This window comes from Balaenoptera physalus, assembly GCF_965194825.1.
Source record: "Balaenoptera physalus genome assembly, chromosome: 4".
Lineage (NCBI taxonomy): Eukaryota > Metazoa > Chordata > Mammalia > Artiodactyla > Balaenopteridae > Balaenoptera > Balaenoptera physalus.
The window spans coordinates 140,480,301-140,496,624 of record NC_138891.1 but is presented as its reverse complement, the minus strand read 5'-3'; the positions used below and the strand labels follow the sequence as shown (position 1 = coordinate 140,496,624).

Genomic DNA, 16,324 nt, shown 5'->3' with positions numbered 1-16,324 from the left:
TCAGAACCCCAGGCTCTCCACCTAGAGCCAAAGCTCTGAAACCCCCAGCAGGGTTCTTGGGAAACTCGTGGATTTACAAGGAAAGGAGGGAATTCCCCGGCGGTCCAGCGGTAAAGAGGTCTCGCTTTCACTGCTGAGGGCCTGGGTTCGATCCCTGGTCGGGGAGCTAAGATCCCACAAGCCGCGCAGCACGGGCCCCCCCCCCCCAAAAAAACAAAACAAAAACCCAGAAACAAAACAAAAACAAAGCAAACAAAAAGAAAAAACAAGGAAAGGAATGAATGATGCTGTAAACAACAGGGATGGTTAGAGGTGGTCTCCCTGGGGAGGCGCCACTCTCCCCAGATGGAAGCCTCTGCCCAGGGAGGGGACCGCAGCTCTCTGGGACCCAGTGCAGGCGGCTCCCCTTCCCTCCGTCTCCGGGCAGCAGGAGTCTGCTCAGCGCTGCCCGGAAGAGCGTTTGCGGGGTTCTGAGATGAAGACCGCGCTTCTCAGAGCAAACCCCTCGGTTCGTTACTCCCAGAAGCAGAGATGACATACATTTCAGTGGGTCTAGCTGTACTGCACCTGCCTGTCTGTCTTGAATTTAAGGACGTACATCCTTACAAGCGAGCCAGGAAGGATGGTGGCAGGAAAGATGTGCTGGTTTGGGGATCACCTACTCGGTTCCTGTCCTGCATCTGACTCTTCCAGATGGGGTGACCTCAGCCAAGCTGCTTGGCCCCCTGAAGCCCCAGTTTCCAGTTTGTAAGATGGGGCCAGTACTCTGGGAGTGACCATGAGGACCAAGGAAGGTAGTTCAATTCTCCTCCATACAGCACCTGGCTCCTATGACGCACTCAGGGACTCGCGATGTTTACTTGACATATTTACACTTCCTAACGTGGGTGGGTGTTAACCTCCCCTTTGCCGCATCTTCCAATGTTCCGGTCTCCACTTATCTGCCTGCATGAACCCTCCCTCGCCCCCTCCCAAACCACAGAGGTTTCCTCTCTTCCGTGGTCAGTTTAGTTCATTTTACTGCACCCCAAGAGCTCCCTGGGAGCTGGGACTCAGTGAGCTTCCTGAGTGTAAATATTGCTTCACCAAGAGCAGGAGGTGGCGGAGGTGGTGGCTCAGTGGTAGTTTAAGATGTTGGTGAGGGGACAGACGGGAGCCACATTTCTGCTCTCAAATAGGCAGTGACGAGGCCACTTACTATTTTTCTTTTTAACTTCTATAGCTTTATCCAATACATCCCTCCATTTTTTTTTTAACATCTTTATTGGAGTATAATTGCTTTACAGTAGTGTGTTAGTTGCTGCTGTATAACAAAGTGAATCAGCTATACGTATACATATACCCCCATATCTCCTCCCTCTTGTGTCTTCCTCCCACCCTCCCTATCCCACCCCTCTAGGTGGTCACAAAGCACTGAGCTGATCTCCCTGTGCTATGCGACTGCTTCCCACTAGCTATCTATTTTACATTTGGTAGTGTATATATGTCCATGCCACTCTCTCACTTCGTCCCAGCTTCCCCTTCCCCCTCCCCGTGTCCTCAAGTCCATTCTCTACGTCTGCGTCTTTATTCCTGTCCTGGCCCTAGGTTCTTCAGAACTTTATTTTTTTTTTTAGATTCCATATATATGTGTTAGAATATGGTACTGGTTTTTCTCTTTCTGATTTACTTCACTCTGTATGACAGACTCTAGGTCCATCCATCTCACTACAAATAACTCAATTTCGTTTCTTTTTTATGGCTGAGTAATATTCCATTGTATATATGTACCACATCTTCTTTATCCATTCATCTGTTAGTGGACACTTAGGTTGCTTCCATGTCCTGGCTATTGTAAATAGTGCTGCAATGAACATTGTGGTACATGTTTCTTTTTGAATTATGGTTTTCTCAGGGTATATGCCCACTAGTGGTATTGCTGGGTCATATGGTAGTTCTATTTTTAGATTTTTAAGGAGCCTCCATACTGTTCTCTATAGTGCCTGTATCAATTTACATTCCCCCCAACAGTGCAAGAGGGTTCCCTTTTCTCCACATCCTCTCCAGAATTTATTGTTTGTAGATTTATTTGATGATGGCCATTCTGACTGGTATCAATGAGGTGATACCTCATTGTAGTTTTGAGTTGTATTTCTCTAATGATTAGCGATGTTGAGCATCCTTTCATGTGTTTGTTGGCAATCTGTGTATATTCTTTAGAGAAATGTCTATTTAGGTCTTCTGCCCATTTTTGGATTGGGTTGTTTGTTTTTTTGATATTGAGCTGCATGAGTTGCCTGTATATTTTGGAGATTAATCCTTTGTCAGTTGCTTCACTTGCAAATATTTTCTCCCATTCTGAGGGTTGTCTTTTCATCTTGTTTATGGTTTCCTTTGCTGTGCAAAAGCTTTTACGTTTCATTAGGTCCCATTTGTTTTTATTTCCATTTCTCTAGGAGGTGGGTCAAAAAGGCTCTTGCTGTAATTTATGTCATAGAGTGCTCTGCCTATGTTTTCCTCTAAGAGTTTGATAGTGTCTGGCTTACATTTAGGTCTTTAATACATTTTGAGTTTATTTTTGTGTATGGTGTTAGGGAGTGTTCTAATTTCATTCTTTTACATGTAGCCATCCAGTTTTCCCAGTACCACTTACTGAAGAGGCTGTATATTCTCCATTGTATACTCTTGCCTCCTTTATCAAAGATAAGGTGACCATATGTGCGTGGGTTTATCTCTGAGCTTTCTATCCTGTTCCATTGATCTATATTTCTGTTTTTGTGCCAGTACCATACTGTCTTGATTACTGTAGCTTTGTATTATAGTCTGAAGTCTGGGAGCCTGATTCCTCCAGCTCCATTTTTCTTTCTCAAGATTGCTTTGGCTATTCGGGGTCTTCTGTGTTTCCATACAAATTTTGAAATTTTTTGTTCTAGTTCTGTGAAAAATGCCATTGGTAGGTTTGATAGGGATTGTATTGAATCTGTAGATTGATTTGGGTAGTAGAGTCATTTTCACAATGTTGATTCTTCCAATCCAAGAACATGGTATATCTCTCCATCTGTTTGTATTAGCTTTAATTTCTTTCATCAGTGTCTTATAGTTTTCTGAGTACAGGTCTTTTGTCTCCTTAGGTAGGTTTATTCCTAGGTATTTTATTCTTTTTGTTGCAATGGTAAATGGGAGTGTTTCCTTAATTTCTCTTTCAGATTTTTCATCATTAGTGTATAGGAATGCAAGAGATTCCTGTGCATTAATTTTGTATCCTGCTACTTTACCAGATTCATTGATTAGCTCTAGTAGTTTTCTGGTAGCATCTTTAGTATTCTCTATGCATAGTATCATGTCATCTTCAAACAGTGACAGTTTTACTTCTTCTTTTCTGATTTGGATTCCTTTTATTTCTTTTCTTCTCTGATTGCTGTGGCTAAAACTTCCAAAACTATGTTGAATAATAGTGGTGAGAGTGGGCAACCTTGTCTTGTTACTGATCTTTGTGGAAATGGTTTAAGTTTTTCACCATTGAGAACAATGTTGGCTGTGGGTTTGTCACATATGGCCCTTATTATGTTGAGGTAAGTTCCCTCTATGTCTACTTTCTGGAGAGTTTTTATCATAAATGGGTGTTGAATTTTGTCGAAAGCTTTTTCTGCACCTATTGCGACGATCATATGGTTTTATTCTTCAGTTTGTTACTATGGTGTATCACATTGATTGATTTGCGTATATTGAAGACTCCTTGCATTCCTGGGATAAACCCCACTTGATCATGGTGTATGATCATTTTAATGTGCTGTTGGATTCTGTTTGCTAGTATTTTGTTGAGGATTTTTGCATCTATGTTCATCAGTGGTACTGGCCTGTAGTTTTCTTTTTTGTGACATCTTTGTCTGGTTTTGGTATCAGGGTGATGGTGGCCTCATAGAATGAGTCTGGGAGTGTTCCTCCCTCTGCTATATTTTGGAAGAGTTTGAGAAGATATTTTGGAAGAGTTTGAGAAGAGTTTGAGAAGGTGTTAGCTTTTCTCTAAATATTTGATAGAATTCACCTGTGAAGCCATCTGGTCTTGGGCTTTTGTTTGTGGAAGATTTTTAATCACAGGTTCAATTTCAGTGTGTGTAATTGTTCTGTTTATATTTTCTATTTCTTCCTGGTTCAGCCTCAGAAAGTTGTGCTTTTCTAAGAATTTGTCCATTTCTTCCAGGTTGTCCATTTTATTGGTATAGAGTTGCCTGTAGTAATCTCTCACGATCCTTTGTCTTTCTGCAGGGTCAGTTACTTCTCCTTTTTCATTTCTAATTCTGTTGATTTGAGTCTTCTCCCTTTTTTTCTTGATGAGTCTAGCTAATGGTTTATCAGTTTTGTTTATCTTCTCAAAGAACCAGCTTTTAGTTTTATTGATCTTTGCTATCGTTTCCTTCTTTTATTTTTCATTTATTTCTGATCTGATCTTTATGATCTCTTTCCTCTGCTAACTTAGGGGTTTTTTTGTTCTTCATTCTCTAATTGCTTTAGGTGTAAGGTTAGGTTGTTTACTTGAGATTTTTCTTATTTCTTGAGGTAGGATTGTAGTGCTCTAAATTTCCCTCTTAGAACTGCTTTTGCTGCATCCCATATGTTTTGGGTTGTCGTGTTTTCATTGTCATTTGTTTCTAGGTATTTTTTGATTTCTTCAGTGATCTCTTGGTTATTTAGCAGCATATTGTTTAGCCTCCATGTGTTTGTATTTTTTACAGTTTTTTTTTCCTGTAATTGATATCTAGTCTCACAGTGTTGTGGTCGGAAAAGATACTTGATACGATTTCAATTTTCTTAAATTTACCAAGGCTTGATTTGTGACCCAAGATATGATGTATCCTGGAGAATGTTCCATGAGCACTTGAGAAGAAAGTGTATTCTGTTTTGGATGGACTGTCCTATAAATATCTATTAAGTCCATCTTCTTTAATGTGTCATTTAAAGTTTGTGTTTCCTTATTTATTTTTATTTTGGATGATCTGTCCATTGGTGAAAGTGAGGTGTTAAAGTCCCCTACTATGATTGCATTACTCTCGATTTCCCCCCTTTTATGGCTGTTAGCATTTGCCTTATGTATTGAGGTGCTCCTATGTTGGATGCATAAATATTTACAATTGTTATATCTTCTTCTTGGATTGATCCCTTGATCATTATGTAGAGTCCTTCTTTGTCTCTTGTAATAGTCTTTATTTTAAAGTCCCTTTTTTTCTGATATGAGAATTGCTACTCCAGCTTTCTTTTGATTTCCCTTTGCATGGAATATCTTTTTCCATCCCCTCACTTTCAGTCTGCATGTGTCCCTAGGTCTGAAGTGGGTCTCTTGTAGACAGCATATATATGGGTCTTGTTTTTGTATCCATTCAGCCAGTCTGTGTCTGTTGGATGGAGCATTTAATCCATTTACATTCAACGTTATTATCGATATGTATGTTCCTATTACCATTTTCTTAATTGTTTTGGGTTTGTTATTGTAGGTCTTTCCCTTCTCTTGTGTTTCCTGCCTAGAGAAGTTCCTTTAGCATTTGTTGTAAAGCTGGTTTGGTGGTGCTGAATTCTCTTAGCTTTTGCTTGTCTGTAAAGGTTTTAGCTTCTCCATTGAATCTGAATGAGATCCTTGCTGGGTAGAGTAATCTTGGTTGTAGGTTTTTCCCTTTCTTCACTTTAAATATGTCCTGCCACTCCCTTCTGGCTTGCAGAGTTTCTGCTGAAAGATCAGCGGTTAACCTTATGGGGCATTCCCTTGTATGTTGTTTTTCCCTTGCTGCTTTTAATATTTTTTCTTTGTATTTAATTTGTGATAGTTTGATTAATATGTGTCTTGGCATGTTTCTCCTTTGACTCTCTGCACTTCCTGGACTTGATTAACTATTTCCTTTCCCATATTAGGGAAGTTTTCAACTATAATCTCTTCAAATATTTTCTCAGTCCCTTTCTTTTTCTCTTCTTCTTCTGGGATCCCTATAATTCGAATGTTGGTGTGTCTAACATTGTCCCAGAGGTCTCTGAGTCTGTCCTCAATTCTTTTCATTTTTTTTCTTTATTCTGCTCTGCAGGAGTTATTTCTACTATTTTATCTTCCAGGTCACTTATCCGTTCTTCTGCCTCAGTTATTCTGCTATTGTTTCCTTCTAGAGAATTTTAAATTTCATTTATTGTGTTGTTCATCATTGTTTGTTTGCTCTTTAGTTCTTCTAGTTCCTTGTTAAATGTTTCTTGTATTTTCTCCATTCTATTTCCAAGATTTTGGATCATCTTTACTATCATTACTCTGAATTCCTTTTCAGGTAGACTGCCTATTTCCTCTTCATTTTTTTGGTCTGGTGGGTTTTTACCTTGTTCCTTCATCTGCTGCGTATTTCTCTGTCTTCTAATTTTGCTTAATTTACTGTGTTTGGGGTCTCCTTTTTGCAGGCTGCAGGTTCGTAGTTCCTGTTGTTTTTGGTGTCTGCCCCCAGAGGGTAAGGTTGGTTCAATGGGTTGTGTAGGTTTCCTGGTGGAGGGGACTGGTGCCTGTGTTCTTGTGGATGAGGCTGGATCTTGTCTTTCTGGTGGGCAGGACCGTTTCCGGTGGTGTGTTTTGGGGTGTCTGTGAACTTATTATTTTAGGCAGCCTCTCTGCTAATGGGTGGGGTTGTTTTCCTGCCTTGCTAGTTGTTTGGCATAGGGTGTCCAGCACTGTAGCTTGCTGGTCATTGAGTGCAGCTGAGTCTTGGTGTTGAAACAGAGATCTCTGGGAGAGCTCCCGCTGATTGATATTACGTGGGGCCGGAAGGTCTCTGGTGGTTCAGTGTCCTGAACTCGGCTCTCCCACCTCAGAGGTTCAGGCCTGACACCCGGCCAGAGCACCAAGACCCTGTCAGCCACACAGCTCAGAAGAAAAGGGAGAAAAAAAAGAAAGAAAAATAAATAAATAAAATAAATAAAGTTATTAAAATAAAAAGTAAAAAATTATTAAAATAAAAAAGTAATAAAAAGAAAGAAGAGAGCAACCAAACCAATAAACAAATCCACCAATGATAACAAGCACTAAAAACTTAACTAATATAAACATAAAAATCAGAAACTAGTTAGTCACATACAGCAAACCTCAAGTCTACAGTTGCTACCAAAGTCCACCTCCTCAATTTGGGCTGATTCGTAGTCTGTTCAGGTATTCCAGAGATGCAGGTACATCACGTTGATTGTGGAGATTTAATCTGCTGCTCCTGAGGCTGCTGGGAGAGATTTCCCTTCTCTTCTTTGTTCGCACAGCTCCTGGAGTTCAGCTTTGGATTTGGCCCCGCCTCTGCATGTAGGTCGCCCTCTGGCATCTCTTCTTTGCCCAGACAAGAGGGGGTTAAAGGAGCAGCTGATTAGGGGGTTCTGGCTCACTCAGGCTGGGGGGAGGGAAGGGTATGGAATGCGGGGCGAGCCTGTGGTGGCAGAGGCCATTGTGACATTGCAACAGCCTGAGGCATGCCGTGTGTTCCCCAGGGGAAGTTGTCCCTGCATCACGGGTCCCTGGCAGTGGCGGGCTGCACAGGCTCCCGGGAGGGGAGGTGTGGAGAGTGACCTGTGCTTGCCCACAGGCTTCTTGGTGGTGGCAGCAGCAGCCTTAGCGTTTCATGCCCATCTCTGGGGTCCACGCTGATAGCCGCAGCTCGTGCCTGTCTCTGGAGCTCGTTTAGGCGGTGCTCTGAACCCCCTCTCCTCGCGTACCCCGAAACAATGGTCTCTTGCCTCTTAGGCAGATCTAGACTTTTTCCTGGACTCCGTCCTGGCTAGCTGTGGCGCACTAGCCCCTTCAGGCTGTGTTCACGCAGCCAACCCCAGTCCTCTCCCTCAGACCACTTATTATTAGTGTGATTTTATTTCATTATCTGTAAAGTGGGTCCAGAATTCCTCCTAGAGTTGTTAAAAAGAATTAAATGAGATCTTACGCATAGACCTCTTAGAACTTTGCCTGACCTTGTAATTGCTGCTTACGTGTTAGCTGTTATTATTATTCCCACTTATAAAATTTTTGGTAAATCATTTCTTCTTTCTGAACCTCAGTTTTCCCATCTGAAGTAGTAGTAAAATCTGTCCTCCTGGGCTGTGGGGATTTGATGAGGTGCTGTGTGTGCAGGACTGGTGTGGAGTAAGCACTCAACCCTGGCAGCAGTTGCCCTACCACCTGGGGGCAGGAGCCCTGCCCTGATTCCCCTTTCCTCGAGAGTTCTGGCAGGAGCTGGCCAAAGATTTAGCAAATAAAATCACAGGACTCCCAGTTAAAATTGAATTGCAGATCAACAACAAGTAGCTTCTTATTACGTCTCAGATAGTGCATGGGACATACTTATGCTAAAGAATTGTTCATTGTTGATGCACAATTCAAATTGAATGGGAAATCCTGCCTTTTATATGGCAATCATGCATGAGAAACTAGTGTGAGGCTTGGAAGGTAATTATGGTCAGAGGCAGCAGGGGCCAGAGCAGAGGTGCCCGTGGGTTCCAGCTTGTTCTCTGCTCTTCTCTGCATCCCTGTGTCCCCACTGCTGGCCCTGCTGACAGCTACTTGCCTCCCGGCCACGAGCTACCCCTTGACCATCCTGCCTCAGCATCTGGATGTGCTTGGCTTGTCCTTACCCACGCATTAGGCTTCCCAGTTTTTCCAATGTCGCATAAGGCGAATTCTCACCATAACCCATGGCGCTCCTATTGGTTCTGAGCCCTGCCAGCTCCCCACAACCCACACTGGTCCCGACTGCGGCAGCCTGTGGCATCTGAGTGGTCTTTAAACCTCTTGTCTGTTCTCGCACCTTCAGGATCCCTTTCCTGGGGTGAAAAAACAAACTCCATCACAGATTTGGTTTAGGAGGAGCTCTGACACCCCCCTTCCCTCCTCTCAGTGTGACGAGCAGCCCTATCAGAGACCTGGGGACGCTAATGACACGTCCTCCTTTCAACAGCATCTCGGAGATTTGTGCAAAACCCGAGTGGAAGAGCATCTCCAATTTCTCATGGTTCTGGACATAGTGCAGTCTGGGGCGGTTCTGGAAGCAGGCTGGCTCCAGCCAGTTCCCTGCAGCCTGGAGACGCGGCGTGGGTGGAATTCCCCTCGCTGCCCCACCCCAAGGCTTCGTTCACCATAATCATCGCCCAATGTGACCTCTCCACCCCTCCCTTTCCCAGGCTGCTCCTCTTGGGGTCTTCCAGTCTCAGGAAATGGAAATTCCATCATTCCGGTTCCTCGGACCCAAACTTTTGAGTCCTTCTAGACTCTCTCTCTCTCACATCTGATCCACCAGCAAATCCCTTAAGGATTGTGCAGAACCTGGCCGCGTCTCATCCCTCCCGCCACTTCCGCCCTAGTCCAAGCGGCCACCATCCCTCTTCGCTGATCTCCCAGCCCCCGCCTTGCTGCCCCCCAACTGCCCCCCCCACCCCCATACAGCAGCAGAGTGAGCCTTTAAAGACATCACTCTGCTCAAAACCCTCTAGCGTCTTCCATTCTCACGCAGAATAAAATCTCCCAGCCCAGACCTCTGCTTTCAAGACCCTAGGTGGTCTGGCCCCCGTGGCTCCCTGACCTCTACCCGCCCACCCCCCCTGGTCACGCCATCACTCTCCCTGTTTCAGACACACTGGCCCCCTTGCTGCGCCTTGAATACACACACAGCCGTCCCAGCCCTTCTCATCCCAGCTTTGCCCTTGCGGGCTGGTCCTCCCGGATGAAACCTTCTCCCCCACGGCCACCCAGTTCTCGACGTCTTCGCCCAAATGTCCCCTCACTCAAGAGGGCTCTGCTCACGTGGCCTTGCTTTTCCCTCCTGGCGCTGGACACCGTGTGGACCACCGCCCCGCCCTCATCACAGAGGGATGCTTTCACATAGGCAGATGCGGAAGGAATGCGTCACAGACCGGTGGAGAGGCGGCGGGCTGGCCAGCCCCATGGGCTCCAGCACTGCCAGGGAAACACACTGCATGTTCTCGGGTGGCCGGAGGGAATCACTGAGAGCGAACCAAGCTTCTGGGCGTTTCTGCCTGCCCTCCTCATGTCTGCTGGCGAGCTCACCTTGATTCTGTACTCTTTACATCTGTTAATTCCTCGTCTTCCTTCTCTTTGTTGCCTCAAGTATCTGTCGGCCACACCACACTCTCAGGTATTTAAAAGGACAGCCTTGCCCCCCAGTAACAGGAATGATGAAAGGTTTTGCTCAGTGGCCTTGGCTGTCAAGGCGGTTCCCTATCCTTAGGTCACTTCGGCCCGTGTGCCCTACAGCCATTCTCAGAGGTCGAAGGGACACATATTCTGTCCATTCTGCAGTTAGAAACCCGAGGTGTGCAGAGTTAAACGCTTTCCCCTAATCTCACAGCAGCTGCGTGGTAGAGGTGATACGAATCCATTGTTTCTTCCTTGTTTCTAATTTTAAAAATATATTAAATAAAGAGAAGTTTAAGATAAAATGCTAAGAGGAAAACTGTCCATAACCCCTCGCCTCCAATACAGCTCTTTTTGTTTCCCCACCAGGCCTTGCTCGTATGACAGGCATCTCTCATAACTGTACTAACAAGTATGACTCAGCCTTGTTAGAAATAACTTGTCAGGTGGCCACATAGCCTCGCAATAATAATTTTTAACGACTGCAAAATAGTCCAACAAATAAAAATTCCAAATGATCTGTCTTCGGGTTATTTCTCTATATATATACTTTTCTAATTTTTATTATTTATTTACTTATTTATTTTTAGCTGTGTTGGGTCTTCGTTTCTGTGCAAGGGCTTTCTCTAGTTGCGGCAAGCGGGGGCCACTCTTCATCGCGGTGTGCGGGCCTCTCACTATCGTGGCCTCTCTTGTTGCAGAGCACAGGCTCCAGACGCGCAGGCTCAGTAGTTGTGGCTCACGGGCCCAGTTGCTCCGCGGCATGTGGGATCTTCCCAGACCAGGGCTCGAACCCACATCCCCTGCATTGGCAGGCAGACTCTCAACCACTGCGTCACCAGGGAAGCCCTATTTCTCTATATTTTTAAACTACCACACTGCAGTGGAAATGTTTGAGTTATATTGTTGTCTTTCTTTTGAGCCCAGGTGTTCTGGGCTGATGTGTCCCTCCAAATATATGTTGAAGTGCTAACCCTCAGTACCTCTGAATGTGACTTTCTTTGGAAATAGGGTCATTGCAGATGTCATCAAGGTAAGATGAGGTCCTTAGGGTGGGTGCTAGTCCAATGACTGGTGTCTTTAGAAGAAGAGAAAACGCCACAGAAGCAGAGACTGGAGTGAGGTGTCTACGAGCCAAGGACTGCCAGCCCCCTCCAGAAGCCAGGAGAGGCACTGAAGGATCCCCCGCAGAGCCTTCAGAGAGAACGTAACCCTGCCAGCACCTTGATTCAGACTCCGGCCTCCAGACGTCGAGAGAAGACATTTCTGTGCTTGTTAAGCCTCCCAGCTTGTGGTGCTTTGTCACCGTCGCCCCAGGGAACCAACACAGACTCTAATTCTGATATTCTGTCACATACACACGCATCCCATGACTATGCCTTGCTGGCCGGGGGTGACTGTTGGCACCGGGCGAGCTGGTACAGGTCCAGCCACCCTGGGAAGAGGCTGTCTTTGTGGTCCAGCCTCCAGCGGGCTACACGGGGCAGAGGCCTCGGCCTTCCTCCAGCCTGGCCGGCAGGGTCCTCTGTAAAAGGATGGACTCGAAGATTTTGCCTGTCAAGCTCAGCCAGGGTGACCTCGGCGGCCAGCCTCATGTCCCTTCTCTGCACTTGGCTGTGTGTCCTCAGCACTCGGGCCTGGAGCTGAGCCCCTGTGTTGAGACACAGGTATGCAGCTCGGCCAGGCCCTAAGTGACCCCCAGCGGGGCCTGGGACGCTGCCTGCGCCTCCTTAACTCTGGATGTCATTTGTGTTCCAGACGGTGCGGCTGCAGGAGCGCAGCCAGAGTGAAGTTCAAGCCCGGATCCGAGGGGCGCCCTGCTGTGGGCTTGCCTCTGACCCCAGCGACTGCATCATCGCTTCAGCACCCCTACCCACGCCAGCCCTGAGTTAACCGCGCATCTCCACTGCTGGCTTGCGGCATTGCCACATTCACAGGTGCTCTCTGGTGGCACAGAAAGACGATGCCCCCCTCCCTTTGGGTCAGTTTCTCTCCCTGGACTCACAGCTAAGCTGGAGGTATTAGCTGGGCCTTCAGAGACATGAAATCCTCTACCAGCTCTGGTCCCTGCAGAGGTAGGAACGGGAGGCTGGAGGTGCAGGCCCTGAGGGAACGGGGCGAGCCTCTTCCTAGAAAAGACGCTTCCCGGCCCTTGGCGCAGGGCTTTGCTCTTCTTTCAGCCTCCTTGAAAATGGCCCGTAGGGGCTTTTTTTTCTTACATGCATGACAGATGGGGAGGTAGGGTGTGGGCTCTGGGCGGGGGTCTAGTCTTAGCCTCTCACCGGCTTGGTGACCCAGCCTCAGTGGAGCCCTGACAGCGCCCAGCCCCCTCCTCGGACGGGGGATGTTGGGTTGGTAGTGGTGGGTGAGTGTGTGAGCTCTGGGAAACAGCTCCTGAGAGCTTGCAGGTCCCATGATCAGCTCTTTGATTTTACGGTTGGAACAGATTTCCAAGTGAGTGTCTGGTCAGCGCCTTTACAAATGAATGGAAGTGGAGGTGGAGAGGTATGTCACGTGACACAGGCTCCTGGGTTCCCTGCCCCGTGCTTTGTTCCCGTCCCACATTTGGGACGGAAAAACACCTGGCTGTGGGATTAGCGACAATCGATGTTATTATTGGCATCACCCGCAGGGACTAAATGAGCCTGTCCAGCGGGGATGGCGGCTGGACACTGCCTTTGCCCAGGGCCCGTTCATGTGGACGGTGACAGCCTGTGGGCCACCCCCTGAGGCGGGGCGGGGACTCTCCCTGAGCCACTGCTTCCAGAAGCCTGAGCTAACCCAGAAACGCCATGTGCAGCTTGGAGACGGGGTTCGGGTGGCCCCCAGGGGAAGGCCCTTGTGGGCAGGTGCTGGGAGAGAGTGGCTGCCAAGGAGGAACCACCGAGAAGTGAGCCCGCCCCCTGGGGAAGGGGCTGAGCCCAGAGGCTGGGCCACCTGCCTGGGGCGGGGAGGGCTGGACACCACCCTCCAGCTCTCATCTTCCCTCAAAATGTAAAGGCTCTCACCACCTGGGCTGCGACCCTCTGGGCGTGAAGATTGTGTTTGCTCGTTTGGAGCTTCCCACAAAGGACAGGGAAGAGATGCTGATGGATGACTTGGCAGGTAGAAGGGAGACCCGGGTCTTTCAGGGGCAGCTTAGAGCCAGAGCCCACTGGACCCTAAGCGTGGCTTTCCTCTCTCTCTTCCCTTCCCTCCCCTTTTCTCCTCCAAGGATCCCCTCCCCCAAGCCGTCTGCGAGAGGGGCTGTCCCCTCCCCACTCCGCTCCTTGCTGCTCCTCGCAGCAGTTTGTGTTCAGGGCTTCCTTCCGGGACGCAGGGCCCTGAACACCCACCCACCTGCTCAGCGGGATGAACTTGAACCTTGTGGGGTCAGGCAAGCTCTAGGGGTCCCCCCCCATAGAGCTCCCTTCCAGCAGCTCCTTCTGGCCCACCCTGCCTTCCTCCACGCCCAAGGTCCATGGCAGGTCTTGGGAGAACTGTCCTACTACTAAAAACTGTGTTTAACGCAGAGCTTCATGAAGACAGGACTTTAGTACAAGGTTCCTTGAAAATGGTTACAGCCCTGCAGAAACAGGGACACAGAGCAGGCAGACACAGCAGAGATTTCTGTATCTACCAGGGCACATCCACTTGCCTGGACACAGCTCTACAGAGGCCCAAGCCACAGACAAGTCGGGCTGCAGCTTTGCCCGCTGCGCACTGCACCCGTGTTTCCAGCCCAGTGTAGCCAGAATTCCCACGGTGGCTGCAGAGAGAGCCAGCCTGTGCCCGGTGACGTGCAGCCTGGCAGCGGGCCTGAGCACCTGGGGGCGGATCCAAAAGTGCTAACGGAGCACCTGCTCTCCCTCTGGGGTGTGGCGGGTGGATTTTGTTGGTGGGCACGAGCCCTTCCACCCTGCCTCTCCCAGGGGCGTCAGGTTTGCCCCTTTTGCTGTTTTGTTTAGGGCGAGGATGTTAAGGGTGGAGGGTGATATTTACAAGGTGGTGTGAACATTTTACCCTTCAGCTGAAGGGCAGGAAGAGGCAGCAGCTGCCCTACAGCAGGAAGTGACACCTCCAGACTGGCAGGGGAGGGTTTCGCCAGGCAGTTGCTATGTCTTTGATGTCGCCTGCCCTTTTCTCTCTTCCCGACCGCTGGACAGCTGAGTGGGCTTAGGGGGAGGCAGGGGCAGGCTTCCGTTTCCAGGAAAGCAGCCTCTGCAAAGGTCACTCCAGACAAGCTGAGCAGGGACCTGGGACTTCTGAGTCCCTCCCTGCCTGATCCGAGACCTGAGTTTGGCCCTTGGCCTCATCTCCATCCTCTGTGGCCACTTCCAGCCTCTCTAGGTGAAGTCTAGCCACGTGGCAACTCCAGCAAGAGGCCCACCCTGGGGTCATGCTTATTAATTTACCACAGGGGAAAGGAGCTGGGCATCTGTGTTACTGTGTGGAGAGGGTTGAAAAGGAAATGCCCTAAGTACATTTAAAGAGTTAAGGAGCCTGATTTAAAACAGGGAAGAGGAAAGCCTTTAAAAAACTTAATTTTTAATGTGATTTATAGGTTCTTATTCTATATTCACCTATCAAATGGATTATTTCCTACCCCCAAGGATAAGCAGAAGAAGAAACGTATTAGAATATATATTTTGAAGTATATATAACTTTTAAGTAAATATTTGTTTGGCCAAGACCTACTATTATGTGGTGGTAATTTATTATAATTCTCCTATGAAACTATTTTTATCTCTATATTTGCTTTTCACAGCTGCTTAAAATGAGTTTATGAACATGGTAGCAAGAGTATTCACCACTAGTGCTAGTACAGTAGCCAGTAGTCACATGTAGCTATTTAGCATGTGAAATGTTGTTAATCTGAATTGAAATGTGCTGTAAGTGGAAAACACTCACTAGATTTTAAAGTCTTATTATGAAAAAAAATCTCATTAATAATTTTTTATCGATTACATGTTGAAAATAATATTTGAATGTATTGGGTTAAATAAAATATACTATTAACATTAAAAAAACTTATTTTTTAAAAATTAAAAATGTCTTAAAAATAACATTTATCTTTTTTTTTCTTATTATAAAAGATGAAATGTTTACTGTAGAAAATCTAGAAGTGAGAGAAAAGTTTCAGGATAAAGCAAAAAATCATTTTGAATTCCACCAGAAACTGATAACCAACCTTTATTAACTTTATGGTTTAGTCTTGATCAACAGACAGACACACAGACACATAAACAGACACCCCTTCACTCATGAAGGAGACCATCCTACAAATACAGCATACATCCTCTTATTTTCATATAAAATTTCATCATCAGCATTTTCCCCCCTGTCTTTGAAAACGTGAATTTTTAACAGCTACCTGCCGTTCCACGGAAAGGCTAAGCCATTTATTTGGAAAATTTAATTTAAATGGATTGAAATGTACAATTTTGTCTTACAAGGCAGAATAAAAAATGTGCCACCCTGCACCTCAGTTTTCCCCATCTCTAAAGTGGGATAACACAGCCTTAGTTCAGGTGGCTGGTGTGGCCTTTAATTAACGTTTAGGAAAGGCCTTGCAATTCATGAGTAAAAGATTGCTGCTTAAGATTTTGTGTCATTGTCCGTAATTATTGTAATTTTCTCATTATGGGCAATTAGCACATCACAGGACAACAGAGAGGAATTTATTTGGGAGTGGATCTGCGTCTTGGTCTTGCTTGAGCTGGCAGTGGAGGTTCAGAAGGCCCATGATTTTCTTCCGGGCTGGAGAGACAAGGATCAACCAGGAGGCGTCCGTCCTAAATGGGCGGAGGTAACTGCTGGTGCTCCCGTGCTGCAGAGGGCGGCACGGGGTGGTGGGGAGGAATGCCACACACACACGCTCACACACACACACACGCTCACACACTCACTAATACACACACTCATGCACACTCACACACATTCATACACACATGCTCACTCTTACACACACACACACTCACACACTCATGCTCACGCTCTCACACATTCACACACACACTAATACACACACTCACACACGTTCATACACACACGCTCACTCTCACACACACTCACACACACGCACTCACAGACACGCACTCACACGCACACTCAGACACACACACTCCCCCCCCCACACACTCACACACGCAAACAGCGTTGGGGGCAGGGTGCAACTGGGCTTTCCCCCTTGCAGGGTGGCCACTCGCCATTCCCCTTTGCTGTCCT

At 46.9% G+C, this 16,324-nt stretch overlaps 1 long non-coding RNA gene across 1 annotated transcript in view; it reads left to right on the top strand.

Annotated features, from left to right (window-relative positions):
* LOC309659306 overlaps positions 1–15,965 on the top strand; it is a 41,405-nt gene extending 25,440 nt beyond the window's left edge. The window contains exon 3 of the long non-coding RNA XR_014262735.1: positions 11,876–15,965. This is a non-coding gene — a long non-coding RNA (uncharacterized lncRNA). The remainder of the gene's footprint in view (positions 1–11,875) is intronic.
* Positions 15,966–16,324: the final 359 nt, after the last annotated feature.